The 16,647-nt window shown below is 42.1% G+C and overlaps 1 pseudogene; it reads right to left on the minus strand.

Moving 5' to 3' along the window:
• The window catches only part of LOC148161804 (putative phospholipid-transporting ATPase IIB), a 377,807-nt pseudogene that overhangs the window by 249,127 nt on the left and 112,033 nt on the right, over positions 1-16,647 (minus strand).

Below are 16,647 nucleotides of genomic sequence, written 5' to 3' on the forward strand. Positions count from 1 at the left end.
TTCTTTCGTTATTTTTGCTCGTTTTTGCCACTGATCATCCATAAATTGTTGGACATGAGTGAATAAGGAAGTGCTGCTTAGTGTTAGCGGCACATGCGCGTATTTGGCCTGGTTTTTGTCGGTGAGAGGAAATCGCATACAAAAAGGAAAACTCCTGCTGGGGAACTTGCAAGGAAATTTACCTTGGGTGCGTTTTGATCTTGGTGTTTATTACAGAAAATGGAGTCATATCTCACTAACTATTGTTATGTGTTAATTTGATTTTCCCAACACCTTCAAGAAAAAAAAATCATTCAGTAATTTATTAATAGAATTCCTCTGCCCTCCCCCACTTGGGAGCACTCACTGTTTTCCATAGAAACAACATGGATAAAGATGATTATTTTTAAAACGTTTGATTCTGGTAGTGTTGTTATGCTCAGGGTTCTTTTTGGAATTGTTAATCTACTGTAAAAGGCGTGGTTATAATGATTTATTGAAGCTTGGCATATGGGATCTCAGAGAAAGATGTATAAAAGTACTACTTTGAGGAAAAGAATACATTTATTTCATTTAAAATTATTTGAGTTTATAAAGATTTTGAACTAAAAATCATTTACTTCATGAAATGATCTTAATTTTGTCACTGTTCTTAGTATAATGGCATATTGGAGGGAACTAAATTATAATTTCAGTAACAGTAACTGTTACTGTTAAATAGCAGCTGTGTTTCTAAAAGTTATCACTGGTATACCCATATACTTTGAGATGGTATGAGTGTTGAATTGGACCAATATATAGCACTTTCATCTTTCTGTCCTATCAGAAAATGAGAGATTTCTACTCTAAGGCCAAATTTTCTCTTTATTTGCATAATAGTATAGTGGACAAATTGTGAGCTTTGGCATTTAGACTGACTTAAATCCTGACTCTTCTCCTTACTGACGTGGGACTTCAGGCATGTTTCTTAGTGTCTGCATCTGTAAAATGGGCTGGCAGTACTTATCTCGGTGTGGAGTTGCTGAGGGTCTTGTTTGTCTCACCTACCATATGAGATGCAGTAGGAGCAGCCACTCTTAGTAAGTGCTTAAATGTATTGGCTATGTGGAAGTTGATATGAAACATCAGGAAGATTTGTGTAGGATTATTTTTTACATATGATAGCAAAGCTACATATAAGATATTATTGTGGTGTCAACATAGCTTTATTTATTTACTTTTTGAAATAGGAACTGCCTTATCTTGTAACAGTATAAGTTGTAAAAAAATAGGTACTATGTTTAATAGGTAACTAGACTTCAAACTTTATTTTATATGATGATTAAATTATTAACTAAAAGTCTCACAATTTTGGGCTCTTTGTTAAATGAAGAGTTTTAGTATGGAGGAAATAAAAAATAGGTTCAGATTTTAAAGTAATTATACTCGTAATTAAATTGGCCCTACTACTTCCAACATTCATGAAGCAATTTTATGGAAATAATCATTGCCGATTAGAGTCTCTTTTCCAAAACTTTTCTTGGGAGGGGACTTGAAAACTATCTACCCTTGGCTGGAATAAACTTTATTTGAAAGTAAAACTAATGTCTAATTTCATGCTGACTAGAGAGCTGCTTACCTGGTTATGGCACGTTATGGCACATGCCCACAGGTCCACAGGACGGCTGGAGTTTGGGCTGTTAAAATCTGTTTGGCATTTAAACATATTTATTTGTCTATAAAATAATTTATTCAGCATGGTACAGTGTTAATCTTCTGATCTCTATGAAATGTTTGCCAGTGTATAGTTGAAACTTGGTATATTACTTTACCAACCCATTTATTTGGCCCATTTGTATGGGAAATTAATGTTGCATAAGCAGATAAAGGCGATTGGATTTTTTGATAATTTTTTTTTTAAAAGATTTTATTTATTTGACAGAGAGAGAGAGACAGCGAGAGCAGGAACACAAGCAGGGGGAGTGGGAGAGGGAGAGGAAGAAGCAGGCTTCCCAGTGAGCAGGGAGCCCGATGCGGGGCTCGATCCCAGGACCCTGGGATCGTGATCTGAGCCGAAGGCAGACGCTTAATGACTGAGCCACCTAGGCGCCCCTGATAGTTTTGACATTAGGGAATATTTTAGGTTGTGATATACCTACTTTTTTTAAAAACTGAAGTTATTAGCAGTTTCATTACTTATAAATTTACTGATTTGCACATCTGGTAAGCAAAGGAAGTTCTTATCTAAAAAAGACAAGTTCTTACTGTTCTAGAATGATTGAATTTTAAAGCACTGAATTGTCAGAAGTATATATATGAATGTATGTTCTTTTAGTTATTAAAAATAAGATTAGCAGGCAAAAACTGAAAAAATAAGGCTATATCAACAGAAGAAAAAGTTAGAATTAAGTACTGAAATGACCAGTTCTTAGAAAACATTTCCTGTTATCTTTTTTTTAGAACACAAAGAAGAAATTTGAAGTTGTTCAGAATGCTAGATTTAAATACTTGTATACTTTCATATTTTAGTTGGGATTACTTGATATTTAATGTTTCTCTTTACACATTAATTAATGAGTATTAATTTTTATTATAAGCGTGGGATTTTTTTTTTTTAAACAGGCGTGGGAAGGGCTTAAAATTTTTTAAAGCTTTTTTGAGTTATCATAAAGATTTGTCTGATCTCATGATGACTTTTGTTTCCTTCTTAAATGCCCAGAATTAAATTATACTTCTGATTTATTTTTTTTAGAAGAGATGTAATAAAGTACCTTACCTTGTAATAAGAACTTAGTGCATTAGATAGCTTAAAAGTACTGGATTCACTACTATGAATAACTTCTGAATAAGTGCTCTGAATGTTCCTCTTTTCTTTTTGGGTTACCTTAGTTCAGGCTTCATCATTTTTTGCTTGGATTTATTTAAACCACTGTCCTACTGTTTTTTCTGCTTCCAGTTTCCTTCCTATACAATGTAATCTCCACACTGCCTTCCAGCATTGTTTTCTTAATGATATTGTGTAACTAACCTCCATAAAATCTTTTGATAGTTTTTAACTGCCAACAAAATGAAGTCTAAAATCTGTAACGTTATATCTACAACTCTGGAAATTTGGCTTCCATCTGCCATTTCGGCCACATTTTTCAGGAGGCTCCCCTGTTCCCCAAGCTGTAGCCCACTGAGCTCCTCACCTTGCCCAGGACTTTCCAGGTGCTTTCATGGCCTCCCGTCTTCATGTGCTGTTCTGCCAGGAAGCCCTCTACTCACTGCCCAGTGGAATCTGTCTTTTAGTGCTACCTCCTGGTGCTCCTTAAGTCTTTCCGGTGGGCCTCCTTTGTGGTGACCTGCTTCCTCCCCCTGCAGTTAGGGATTGTAATGGTATTGTGATTGTTTGTAGGTGTGTCTTTTTCTCTTATTTACCATGGTATTCCCAAATATATATACTTAGCCTACTGCAGACAAAGCTTTTGTACAGGAAAAATAAAGCATAAAAGCTGAGTAGGTCTTAGGTTCCATTGGTTTGTCAGAGGAAGGATCTAAAAATGCATCAATGCTCCCCTTTCTGGAGGGGGCTGGTTATGGGTTCCTCCTGCATGGTTATCTTTCAGGGTGTGTTATTTTTAGAATCATTTTAGAACCTCAACACAAATGAAGACATGAGAGTTTGCATTGTTTTAGTACAGCTTAGGCTTTTAGTCCAGAACCTCCAGGTTAAATTATAATGAGGCTCTTCACTAATGAAGTGAGTCTTTACAGGATCTTTACCATCCTTGGCTTGGTTTACAAAACCGTATCTCCCCCACCCCATCCTGGTTCTTTAGCTGGCTGTTAGGAATGAGCCCCACAGTCACCACCATGTTTGCCTGTTGGGTGAGACTGGTAGTTCTAGCTCTCTTGTTGTGCTAGAGCTCAGCCTGACTGTAGCCTGCCTGGCAGGATGTTGACCACCTGCCAGGGTGTGAGGTCTTCCTTCTCCTGGCCATGCCTTTCAAGGGCCACGTGTTCAGCAGTGGAGGTTTCCTCTGTCCATAGTGCTCCATTCCCAGTTTCCTTCTCTGCCTGGCCTGTCAGTGGAGGACTAGCATGCCTCCTGGGTTGGAGTGCCTGAGAGGCAGGAAGACAGGTGCTAGTGTTTACTTGTGATAGAAATTGATGAAAAGTTAAACTTTGAAAATAGCGTTAATATTGTTAACCTAATGTGTTCTATGCCAAATCTGATTCTCACATAGAATAGGCACTAGCCTCTTTTTTCCCTGCAGCCAGGTATTATTGAAGGTTCATGCTTGCTTTGTATTTTATTGTTTTTAAACTGCTTTCATATATTTCATTTGATTTGTTAAATATCTGAGAAGTAACCAAGGCAAGTTATATTGCACATTTCTTATAGATAATGTCTTGAAGCCCAGGTTTCTTGGGAAACTTCCAGGACATGGTCCATGGCAAAGCTCGTAATAGACTCCGAAGAGTGTGTTTTCCCTGTGTTAGTATTTACTAATCAAATAATTCTCAAACCTTCTAAAGATTAGAGAAGGGTTCCTGCAGTGCAATTCTAAAAAGAGATCTCATAAAAGAACTAAAATTACATAAAATTAAAAATCAGCTCTTCATTCATAGTAACGACATTCTAAGTGCTTGATAAACACGTATGGCTAGTTGCTATCTTATTGGATAACACAGAACATTTCCATCATCACAGAAGGGTCTTTTGGACAGCACTTTTGTATGCTATTAAATCATAAATAATTTGTTTCATCTATATTTGTTTTGTCTTTAATTATTTTGTCTACCATCTAAACAGCAGAAGACAGAGTAAGACCCAGCTTTAAGGATCTATGTGTATAGCACCTCATTTTCTTAGAAGTGATGCTAATGAGATTTGATGTTTATGTGTTGTTGCATTAATGCACCTGTTTCCCTGTTGCTGGCCTGTACTTCTGTTAGCAAGTTCTGACTAAGAGTGACACGATCAGAGTTGTGTTTTGCAAAGATTGCATTCCCACTGCAATGTAGGCAACAGGTCAGGCAGAAAGAGTTAAGAGTTGCATTTTGGACTACTAGCTAGCAAAGTAGGGAGTTGTCCAGGTGAGTTGGATGTAGTGGCAGAAAGAGAAGCGGATGGATTTAGTTGTAATGACACAGTAGAATCAGAAGGACTTGGTGTTTGAATAGATCAGAGTCCAAGGTGTGTGTGTGTGTGAGAGAGAGAGAGAGAGAGCGAGAGAGAGAGAGAGAGGGTGCAGCAGCAAGGGGGATGATAAGGATGTTTGCAGCATCTGGAAAAAACAGTGGGTAATGGTGCCATTAATTGGGGTATGTAACACTGAAGGAGCTTGTTTAGGGGATAAAGTGATGAGTTTGACTTTAGAATTGTTTATGTACTTGTGAGATACTTGAGGGGAGGTGGCCGTTTAGATGTATGGATCTTGGTCTCAGTGGTGAGATTTGGACTAAAGATGGAACCTTTAGAGCCGTTGGTTACGTGAGGAGCCGAGATCACCCAGGGGAAGAACAGAGCAGTCTATCTGGTGTCTTCATCACATGAACTGGCTTCGTCAGAATTGACTGAAGTGTCTTTGGGCTGGTTCTCAGGGATTGGCAAGCCCCTTGGTAATGCTGACATACGCTGAAGTTTGAGAAGCACTAATCCGGCATGTTGAAAGGATGAACATCTAAGCCTGAGCCATGGAAAAAAGGGATCTGAGGCATTTTCCTTTATATAAAGAATGAAAGAAAGAATGGAGACAGAGAAACCAGAGATAGGGGAAGGAAGCTGAGGGATGTGCAGTCTCCCCAGTTATGTCCTACTAAGGAAGAGGTAAGGGCAGCTGCAATTTGCTAGAAAGCAGGGGATGAGATTTAGGGTCAAGGAGAATGGAAAACATTTAAAAAATCATTGAGGGAATCGTTAGCCAGAGATCAGCATAAGTATTGCCAGGTAACAGCAAAGACCCACTTTGGAATGTAGTAGCACATGTTTCTCAAGATTTTGTAAATTTCTTTCACAGGACTGAGAATTCAAAGGAATGAGCCACCAGTGGAATTAAGGTAGTCTGGTGGAAATCAAAGGGACCAGGAATATTAGAATGTTATTGGTCCTGGATTATCATTAAAATACACAGTTCAACATAGGGTTTAAGCAAGTGAAAACAAGACTGATTGGAGGAGTTGGGTGGATTGAGGGAGTGGAGGTTATAATGATGAAGACACAGTGTAGGTTAGAGAACTGGAGGTATCAGAGAAATATGGAGCTGAGAGACGAGGGAGTCAGGCTAGTGGATGTGCTGTCTTACAGGTCTGTGAATGATAGGTGACAGATGGAAAGAAGTTGATAAGCTGGCATTAGGAGAAATAAATTTAATCCAGAAACACAAATGATAGGTGAACTACAAAGCCTTGGAAAATTTAAAAACAAAGGCAGTAATTTGAGCCGTTACAGTTAACCCTTATATTGTGCTTACTAAACACCTAGGCTAATGCTAAGCATGTTACTTATTTTAACTTATTTGATCCTTATAATGACCCCATAAGGTAGGGATAAACCTATTTTATGAAGAAATAAACTGATGCACAGAGAGGTTTAGAAATTTGCACAGTGTTACACAGTTGGTCAGTGATGGGACCAGGCTTTGAACCCAAGCAGTCTGTTGCTGGAGTTGGGGTCCTGAACTAGCTCGCTATACTGTCTCATAAACTGAAGTTGGATATTTTAAAAATTATTTTTCTGAGTGTCAATCTCTTGGAAGTTAGTTCTTTTAAGAAAAAAATTAAAAATTAAAAACAGCATTAATTTGTTCTCATATTACTTAAAGCCCTGCACATTCACTCTATGAAATTTGGAAAATACAGAAAAGGACAAAGTATACAAGAAAAATAGTTCATTGTAATCATAGTCTTTTTAGTTGGCCTTGTAGGGCTTGGTGTTACACGAACATGATAACACCCCTACTCTCTGGGAGAAGGGGCTATGACCAAGCTCCACCTGTAGCTCAGCCTCTGACAGGCATTAGCACGTCAGGTCCTTGGGGGACTCATACTTCTCCCACTTGCCTACTGCTTGGGTAAGAGCATTCCCTGCTAGATCTTGGGAGTTTTCTCATTGCCCCTAACCCAACCTTGTGGGCCCTTATTTGTTCTTCTCTAGAAAGCCATGTTAGCTGCCTACCCTTGTCACCCAAAGCTGCAAGAATTGTGGAGGGTCTGAGATTTTACTGTACTTGCAAGCTGACAGTCTGCTAGATTCCTGCATGGTAGTTGTAGACATGAGACTCCTGGATCAGAGACAAAGGACTTCGTTACTCAGAACAGGCAAGCCATGAGTTTCCTGTTCTCCAGGACAACACCCCCACCCCCCAGCTTCATGGGGGCAGTGTGGCTCAGGTGGAGGCTGTTCCTACAGTGGGCTCAAGTCATAGCTGAGGAATCTCAGGGGAACCCACAAATGGGCTTCAAGCAAACTTGTCTGTGCTTTGCTCTGTATGAAACAGACCTGCTTCAGAGAGACAGCGTCTCTATTTTCCAAGGCTGTTTGCTATCCAGACATCCTTAATAAGATAGTCCAGGGGCTCCTGGGTGGCTCAGTTGGTTAAGCATCCAATTTGATTTCGGCTCAGGTCATGATCTCAGGGTCATGGGATTGAGCCACTTGTTGGGCTCCACTTTCAGTGGTTTGTCAGCTTGGGATTCTCTTTCCCTCACCCTCTCCCCCTCCCCCCTGCATGCATGCATGCTCTCTCTCCAAAATAAATAAATCTTAAAAAAAAAAGTCCAGAACAAGGTCTATCCCTGCCTCTGAGATGCACAGAAATGAGAGAGGCCCATGGAGCATTAGCTCCCGAAGCAGAATAACATATTTGAAGAAAAATACATTTAATTGCCAACAGATATTTCTTACCAAAATAACAGAGGAAGTGTGTAAATCTTATGGTAGATTGATTCCCCAACACTTAATATCATCGTAATGGTTATATACTTATTACGTTATTACAATTGTTTAATAATTATATTATTAAAACACTTTTTTGGGACAGTGGGTCTCAGATGGTTCCAAGGATCACTACTGTTTTGTATCAAACATGGTTGCAGTGTTTAGCTCATATGTCATAACACTTAAGACACATGTGTTAGGTGTTTTGGGAGCCCTTAGTATTCCTAAGTTCTGGTTGGAGGCAGGCAGGATTTGGGCTCCAGTCAGAGATAGGAAGAGACAAGCTGAAAGGGTGTTACACATTCTCATCAAAGCACCTGTTCTTTTTATCTGTTACAAGCTTTCCACGTAATATTTGATGTGTAATAAGAAGATTCTTGCTTACAAAAAAAGACTATTGCTCAGAAAGAGAGAAGGAAGGAAAAAGAAATTACCATTAAAAGGTGGCTGTCTGGGCCACCTGGCTGGCTCACTTGGTAGAGCCTGTGACTCTTCATCTCAGGGTTGTGAGTTCAAGCCCCACACTGGGCGTGGAGCCTACTTAAAAAAGAAAAAAGGGGGGTGGTGGTCATGTTTTGGTATCCTAAGAGGTTTGAAAGTTGTGAAGTGCGGGTTTGGAGAGTTCTTTAGGAAAGCTGGAGTGTGTTTTTTAGTAGTATGTTTGGGGACTGTTCATATTTCATCTTACTTGAGTCATAACTACTGTTAGATCTGATGCGTTAAATAAAATACAAGCGTCATTTACTCTGGTCCACCGACCTCCCTACTGGAAACACTTAAGGTGTGCTGACTCCACACCTGGGGACATCTTTTAACCGGCCGAGGGCAGTCCTGTGTAAGACTGGGCTATAAGAGCAGGCCCCTCCAACTCTTTTATCGAGAGACATGGATTTACTTCTAATTGTGTTTGTTGTATTCCATGTACATTATAGTATAAAACAACAATGTGAATCTTTGAATTTAGGTATGGATTCAATCATTTGGTGACTTTTCAGGAATATAAGAAAGTTGTTTTTATTCGTTTGTTTGTTTGGCTTGTCCAATAGGTTTCAAGTTTAGGAGCCTGGCCTCTGGTTTGGCCCTGAGGTCAGAATTTGTTTTATATTTAAAACAAAATTGTGCAGAAAGATGGTTTATTATATTCCAGGCACATGAAGTAATGGCGGTTTTATCTAATGTGAAGAAAGAAGTGTAGTACATAATCGATAACCGTGCACTGCGCCTGGCCTTGGTTTCTGCTGCGGGCTTTGCTCAGGGAGTCCCTGGGCTGCTGGCGGGAGCAGGGGGGACACGGGCTTCGGGAGCCGGAGGTGGTCGCTGGCAGAAGTCGGGGAGGGGGCGCTGGCCGCTGCAGGGCGGGGGGGAAGGGGGTGGGGACACTGGCGGCTGCACCCGCGGCTGCGGGAGCGGTGCAGGTGACTGGCGCCCGGGGACTGGGGGCTGTGTGTGCTCGCGGGGTCCGTCGCTCCCATGGCTGCTTGGCCCCGGACCGTGGTCGTCCTCGAGGCCCTTGCTTAGAGCCACAGACAAAAATTCATCAATCTGTGTTTTAAAACCCGTTTTTGTTTTTTCTTTAAGATTTTATTTATCTGAGAGAGAGAGAGGCGGTGACAGAGATAGCAAGAGAGAGTACAAGCGGGAGGGAGAGGGAGAAGCAGGTCCCCACTGAGCAGGGAGCCCCGCGTGGGGCTGGATCCATGACCTGAGCGGCAGGCAGGCACTTGACGGGCTGAGCCTCCCAGGCACCCCTTAAAACACTGCTCTGAAAAATGTTTTCGTGACGAATTTTTTTGGTTTTTTAAAGCTTGATGGTATTCTACATAATTTGGTAAAACAAAGGTAGTCTAAACATGACACTGTAAAGCTAGTGTTTTCTGTCTTCCTTATAAATAGAAATTTCTTCCCTTTAGATAGAAGCCTAATTAATCATGAGATGAAATGAAATACAGTTAGATCTCCATTATCTTTTTCAGGGAATCCGAGCCCGAATTTTAGAAACTCTGGTCATGCTTGTCCTGCTTGCGCTCCTCATCCTGGGGATGGTGTGGGTGGCCTCCGCGCTCGTTGACAAGGACGCCGCGAGCATGGAGTCTGTACGGTCAGTCGGCTTCTCTCCGGGACCTTGAACCGGCCTATGACTACACGTTCGCTGTCGTGAACGTTGTAGTGATTCTTTGTGTGGTCAGCCCTTGTTGTTAATTTACAGAGTTAACAAGTCTTTAGACAGGTTTAAGAACATAAATGAGTGTTCCTGTGTTTGCTGTATTCAGAACGAGCAAGCAGCTTTTAAGATTTTTCTTTGTTTCTTAGTTGGTTTCTGTTCTTAAAATTCCATGGAGACTTTTTTTCTCCCTCCAAACAGGTTTTGCAAAAGGGGTATTTCCTTTTCTGTTTTAGATCTTTTTATTGTACAATTTAGAAATTATATGGTTTAGTAGACTCAAATAGACAATTATGATGTTTATCAAACATTATAGTCAACCTATATCTTAATGTACAATATTTTGGATTTACTAAAATATATTTGTGTTTCTTTACAGATCTCTGGGAGTTCTACCTACCCTATTTATATTCCTGTATATCTCGGACGGGATGTTTGTTACTTCTCTGTAAGTATTTTTCTGGCTTAATGTTGATGGGAACATGGAGTTCTTTGTTCTAGAAAATTATACTAAGGTTTCCTGATGAAATTACTTAACAGCTTGGAGATGTTTTTAAAATTGGCCCTTAACTTTTTTTATGTTAAGATAAATTTTGATAAACTGAAGCCATGAAATAATACTCATGTGTTGTTCTTTAAGGAAAGCCTCTCTTGTGGAGAGACACACACACAGGCCCACACTCACTGAAGCATTAGATTCTACTTTTGAGTGGTAACATAGACCCTGTGTGGTGAATTTGTGGTTTAATTTAGTTAAAATGTACTCAGTTTTACCTGAGGCATTACAGCATATCTCAGGGATATTATAAGCAGATAAATGTAGTTAAAAGGAGTTAAGATAATAGTTGTTTGGTTCTCAACTCCATCAGTACTTGAAATTTTAATCTGTTCTTTAGTTTTTTTTTTTAATTTTTTAAGTGAAAATACTATTATTCAACTGCTAGAGTCTTGCACGTGCTAAGCCTTCTTCAGTCTTTGGGTATCTTTCATCTTTCACCTGTCATCCTCTCTAGCTTCTTTATTGATGAAGACTCCTCTGATAAAACACTTAGAGAATCTAAATTTGAGGCAAGACTTTTCTTACAACGATCGTCTTGGAGTCTGTTCTGTATTTTGCACTAGCCATTTATCAGCCTCCTCTCTGTGACCTCTCCTGCAGTGTGTACCCCTGTTGGCCTTTGCCGCATGTTCACAGTGATGGGTCAGTTGCTGGTGAAGCGAACAGTAAGTGTGTCATCTTGTTTGTTAAATGTGTTTACATTTGAACATCTTTTAGGTTGTGAATTAGCAATCAGAAACATTAGTGTATTTCTGTGGGCTTGTGACCTCCTTGTTATTGTTGCTTTTATTTTAATCTTTTTCATCTCTGGAAACAAATTTGTTTTTGCTTTTAAAATACTAACTATAGACACTCAGGTAGAAATTCTTCTAGCAAATTTTAAGACAAAATTTACAAATACTTACAGGTATTTTAGGTGTCTGTTGTATCAGTAGTAACTCTGTTATGTTTCAAAATTTACCACATATATTCCTTGATTTACAGAGCAGTTATGTCTCTGAGAAGTTGTCTGCATGTTACATTTTGATTATACTTTTCACTTGAATCTCAGAGTTGCCATATATTCATTTTTGATTTTCAGTTGGTAGTAATTCTTAGCTGCATTTAAGGAACTTGCCATTTACATTCTTTTCATGGGTCCTCACTGCCTACAGACTCAGGTCTGAATGACTCACAGCCTCTTCCCTCGTCCGCTGACCTCCAGCCTGTGCTCCTGCCCCCGCGGCTCGGACTGCACGGTCGCTGCTAATGGGCTGTGCTCCCAACGGGCCGCGTGCTTTCACTTAGCAGGCGTGTCCGGGGCTTTCTCCTATCAGTGCCCCCTGCCTGCTCCAGCCGCCTGACCGCCTCCTCAAGGCCTGGCTCTGATGTTGCTGCACCCACTGCCTACTCTTGAACCTTGCCTCACCTCTTCTTTAAGTTGAGATAATCAAGCTCCTTTCTCTGCACTTTTCATATTCCCCTTTGTTAGTACCTATTAAATTATTTTGGTCATATGTTTGTCTTTCCTATTGAGGTGATTAATCAGAAAAAATTTGAGGAAATATTGTAGTAGACATTCCTTTAGTAATGCTTGCTTAATTTTGAAAGATTTAAAAAAATAAGTGACAAATAATTTTTTCCTGTCTTTTAAAAAAATAAAATTGGATTATTTAACTTGCTACATAAATGTATACACACTCAAAACATGCTATCAAATCTTGAAATTCACTTCCCTCTTGAAGAGGTTTCATGACACTGCATTCTTAATTTTTTCCTGATTCTCTGGCAGAGCTTTTCTTTTTGTTTTTTGGTCTCCTTTTCCGTTTTTATTTCCTAGCCCCCTAAGATAGGCAAATGTTCCAAGTTCTGTCCTTGGTCTAAAGTTGCTCTGCTCTGTTCTCCTTACCACCTCTGCCACTTTCATGACACTTCTAAATGTGTAGCTCTAGGGAGCAAAAGGCACCGAAAACAAACTACACCACATTGTAAATGCTATACCCGAATACTCAACGGAGCTGAAAGCTCAGCTTATAGAAAACCAAACTACTTACTTAGTGCCCTTCCCAAAGCTGATTTTTGTCCTAAACTTGTCTCTTTATTAACATTATTCTCGAAACTTTAATTATCTTCACCTCTTTTCTTGTTCCTAACATCCAATATTAATGATACTCAATTCAGTGTAGGCTCTATGTTTGTGATAAGTAGTATATTTTACACACATTTCATTTAATTGTGTTAACAAACCCATAAGTTAGGTGGTGGTCTTATTTTATGGCTGAATTAACTGTAGTTCAGGGAGATTAAGTCACTTCTACGAGATTACAGATCAGTCATGATGGGGTGGGATTTGAACCCAGAGACTGGTTACAGACCCTGGGCTCTGGACCACTGTTTTGTTCTGCCATAAGCTCCAGAATACTCGAACCGCTTTATTGCTGAGTGTACTTCATACCTCTTCATCTCTGTGTTTTGCTTACAGTGTTTTCTGATCCAAATGCCTTTCCCCTTTTCAGTAAGCTAAGCTATCAGCTAAGAGGCTACTATTATGAAAAACACTCGCCAAAACTTTTTTCTTCCCACCTAGAATTTGGGGGTCTTTCTTCCTCTGAACTTTTGTAACATTTTATTTTTGCTTCAGTTATGACAGTTATTTTCACCCTATAATTATTTTTTTGAGTTCATTCTGTTTTTCCTGGACACTAGAACGTAAGCTGTTTGAGGTCAGGGACTGTGTTTGACTCATATTTAGGTCCCCATCAGCTCAGAGTGTTTAAGAGTATAGGCTTTAAAAGGAAGATAACTTTTCTTTGCCAAACCCTTGTTTCTTGGCATAGTATAAGATGGGGGTGATAACAGTCTGTTTTTCATTGGATTGTTGTAGAATCAAGGGGATGAGGCACACAAGCATTTAACACAAATATCGGTGTGCCATTCATTGTCACTCACTCACATGAAGACAGACCCATGGTGGTAAGTCACTGATGGATAGTTTGCATCGTAAGAGGAAATCTTTTTGTATGGGCTAGACCTTAGGAAAAGTAAAAACTGGATTGTGATCCAAATGGTAGAAATGGTGAGAATATTGATGGGAAAGAAGCTTGATATCATGACCCACAAAGATAGGGCCCCTGCCTACTGTAGGCTCAGAGCCTGTCTTGGATTAATTTAGCCCAGTCCGCTGCCTGTACCGGTGCTGTCCATCTGCCCAGTCTTTCCCATTTAGGACTCAAGGGTCATCTCCTGGGGGAGGCCCTCAGTGGTGGCCTGCTGAAGTGGGTCACCCCACCCTTTTCTCCTAGGTCGGTCAGCTTTTGTACTTATTTATTTGTGTGTTGGTATTTATTCTTATTTTACTATTTTATTTTGCTGTGAGTGTTAAACCTGTTGATAATAAGGGATTATCAATATTTGTTGAAATACTGGGAATTATTGGATTGCTCTAAATAAATTTTATAGAAATTAGGCAGATTTGATACCTGATAGGAGTTACATGCTTTGAGACTGCTTTTTATGAATGTACCTCATCAGGGAGCTGAAAGGATATACCTATATAGGGTTTCTACCCTTTTGCTTTGTCCATCAACTTCTCACAATTTATTGTTTTGTTGGGAATAAGTAGTTTGGGTTTGAATGACATTAAATATATCAGCTCTGGGCTTCTTTCAGATTTTCCCCAGAGCTAGGAAGATATTTAGGATCATTTCAAGAAGGATACCTATGTTAACAAAGCTAGAATTAAACATATTTTAGCCTTTATCAGTTGTGAAGATAGTGCAGATCATATCCTATGTAATTGGTGATTGATTAGTGGTTCTTGTTTTTTACTAGTGTTGTACAGTATGGTAGTGGGTGGGGTATATACAAGCATAATATTTCTCTCGGGTTCTGTCTACAGAATGATTTTGATAATACCAGTATTATCGGGTCGGAGCTGGACGGGCTCTAGTCTGTGGGGGCACTGGCTCAGGCTCTCGAGCTGCTTCCATGGCTGGCTCGAGTCAGCACTGGGGCAGGTTCTAGTGCGTCAGATGGTTCTAGATCTTAGCTGCCACCAGGGCGGGCCCAGCCCCATGCCTCCTGCAAGGTCTGGTGCTAGAGATGCTCTAGCTCTGTATCGCCCCCTTGCGGACTGTAGGTGAGATGCTGACCTACTGGTTGGGCTGGGAGCTCCGAGGGCAGGGAGGGTGTCTGGGGGTCCCCTCTGCATTCCAGCAAACAGACACAGGTGGGGATGCTGCACGAGTGGATGAAAGAGTGAACACAAGTCTGTGGCCCAGATCTCTCTTCTGTAAGCAACATCCCCCACATCAAGGGGCTGCTGGGGGATCCCTGTGATTCACTACAATGTGAACTGATACCACTACCAGGCACTGTTCTGGGGTTGGGGACCCAGCGGTGAGGAAGCACGGTCCCTGCTCACGTGGGGCTGGCCGGAGCAGAGGTCAAACGAGGACTTCACGTCCCTGGCGAGAGTCTCTGATCAGGTGGGATCAGGTGCCGGGAGCAGCGGTTCAGGCCCTTCCCCCTTTCGGGCAGCTCAGGACCGACCTGTATGAGGCACGAGGTGAAGGTCATGCAGGATCCTTGGGCTGAATCCCCCCGTAGCCATTACCCCCAGGTAGCCGGTCCCGTCACCGCCCCGAGTTTTGTCATCCATGAAATGGGCAGGGGAGGAAAGCCGTTCGTGGGTTCAAGAGCCTTATCCAAGTGCGGAACCGGATCTAGATCATCTCTGGAGGGGGATTCAGCTCTAGCACCTGCCCCAGAGCTCGAGGCAGGTCCAACAGCGATGCGAGCCGCAGCTCCCGAGACTGGGGCAGCTGCAGCTTCAGCTCTCGCGCCAGCTCTGGGATCAGAGCCCGGTGTGCAGCCTGAGCAGCTCCGACACCAGCTACGGAACTCGCCAGCCAAGGGCCAGCACCTTCATCATCACACCCTCGCCATCGTGCACGAGGTCAGGAGAGGGGCTGGGGACCGAGAGGGTCCCTCCTGGGCAGGTCACCCCGTGTGCTTTGGTCACTCCATTCAGAGCTCCCCCTCCCCACCCCTCCCACAGGTCACAGCCCCGGGCGTCCCGACCCCTGCTTCCCAAACAAGGCTCAAGGTGGACAAGCAGACCATGGATGTTGGAATTCGAGACTTGTACCTTAAACACTCTATACGTGTTGACCCACAAACTCCCCTTTATGGATTCTGTTGCAAATAGGGGATTATGGACACGGGTCTTCCCTCCACAAGCTGGGATTGAGCTGCCCACAGTAGGTGATGGGTGCACCTGCAGGCTGGGATGGGTGCTGCGCACTGTCCTCCCAGACAGGGGTGCCGTCACCCTTTCCTCCAGGGGACCTCCGCTTCCTCACGTTCTCCCCAGGGCTGCTGGTCCCCAGACCAGACACCTGCCGGTCTGAGGGTGACCAGCGCTGCCTCCATAGAGTTTTTTGTTTTGCCAGAGTCCTTCCCTGGTAGCTCCGCTTCTCTGACTCCCCCCGTGCCTGTCCCCACTTGGACTTGCATGCGTGTGGTCTCTCCCTGTGGAACCCAGTGACTTGGAGCGTGGTTTGGACCAGAGTCCGCTGAAACCTTTCTCTGGCCTGGGGTTGTGAGCAATGCATTGCCCTTTGGGGTGTGTCTTCCAGCTTTCTGCATTTCCCTGGTTTCTGTGTGGGCCACAGGAGGAACCAGCCCTGTCCTGTCTGGGGTCAGGCTGAGGTGTCCCAGCAGGAACAGGGGTCTCGGCCCCAAGATTGTGCCCATAATTCCTAAAGTGGCTCTCTGATTACGTCTGATCTGTAACCCCCAGGCATTTCAATATCGAATAAGGGAAATTCTGTGTCCAATAAATACAGAAGGAAACGAGTTCCCTTTGAAAATAGGGGGGCAGACGCAAAAGCCCCTATTGCGTGATTCCACGTACAGGAAACACTCAGGAAAGGAACAGAGAGAGAAAGCAGCTTAGGGGTCGCCAGGGGCTGGGCTCGGGGAGAAATGGGCAGGGAGGCCTTCTGGTTCAGGGTGTCCTTTGCGGAAGCAGATATTGTGCAGCAATGTTCTGGGGTGCGGTGG

Source organism: Eumetopias jubatus, unplaced genomic scaffold (assembly GCF_037043125.1).
Source record: "Eumetopias jubatus isolate StellerSeaLion01/CBP00866 unplaced genomic scaffold, mEumJub1_p1.0 scaffold_55, whole genome shotgun sequence".
In the NCBI taxonomy this organism is placed as follows: Eukaryota; Metazoa; Chordata; class Mammalia; order Carnivora; family Otariidae; genus Eumetopias; species Eumetopias jubatus.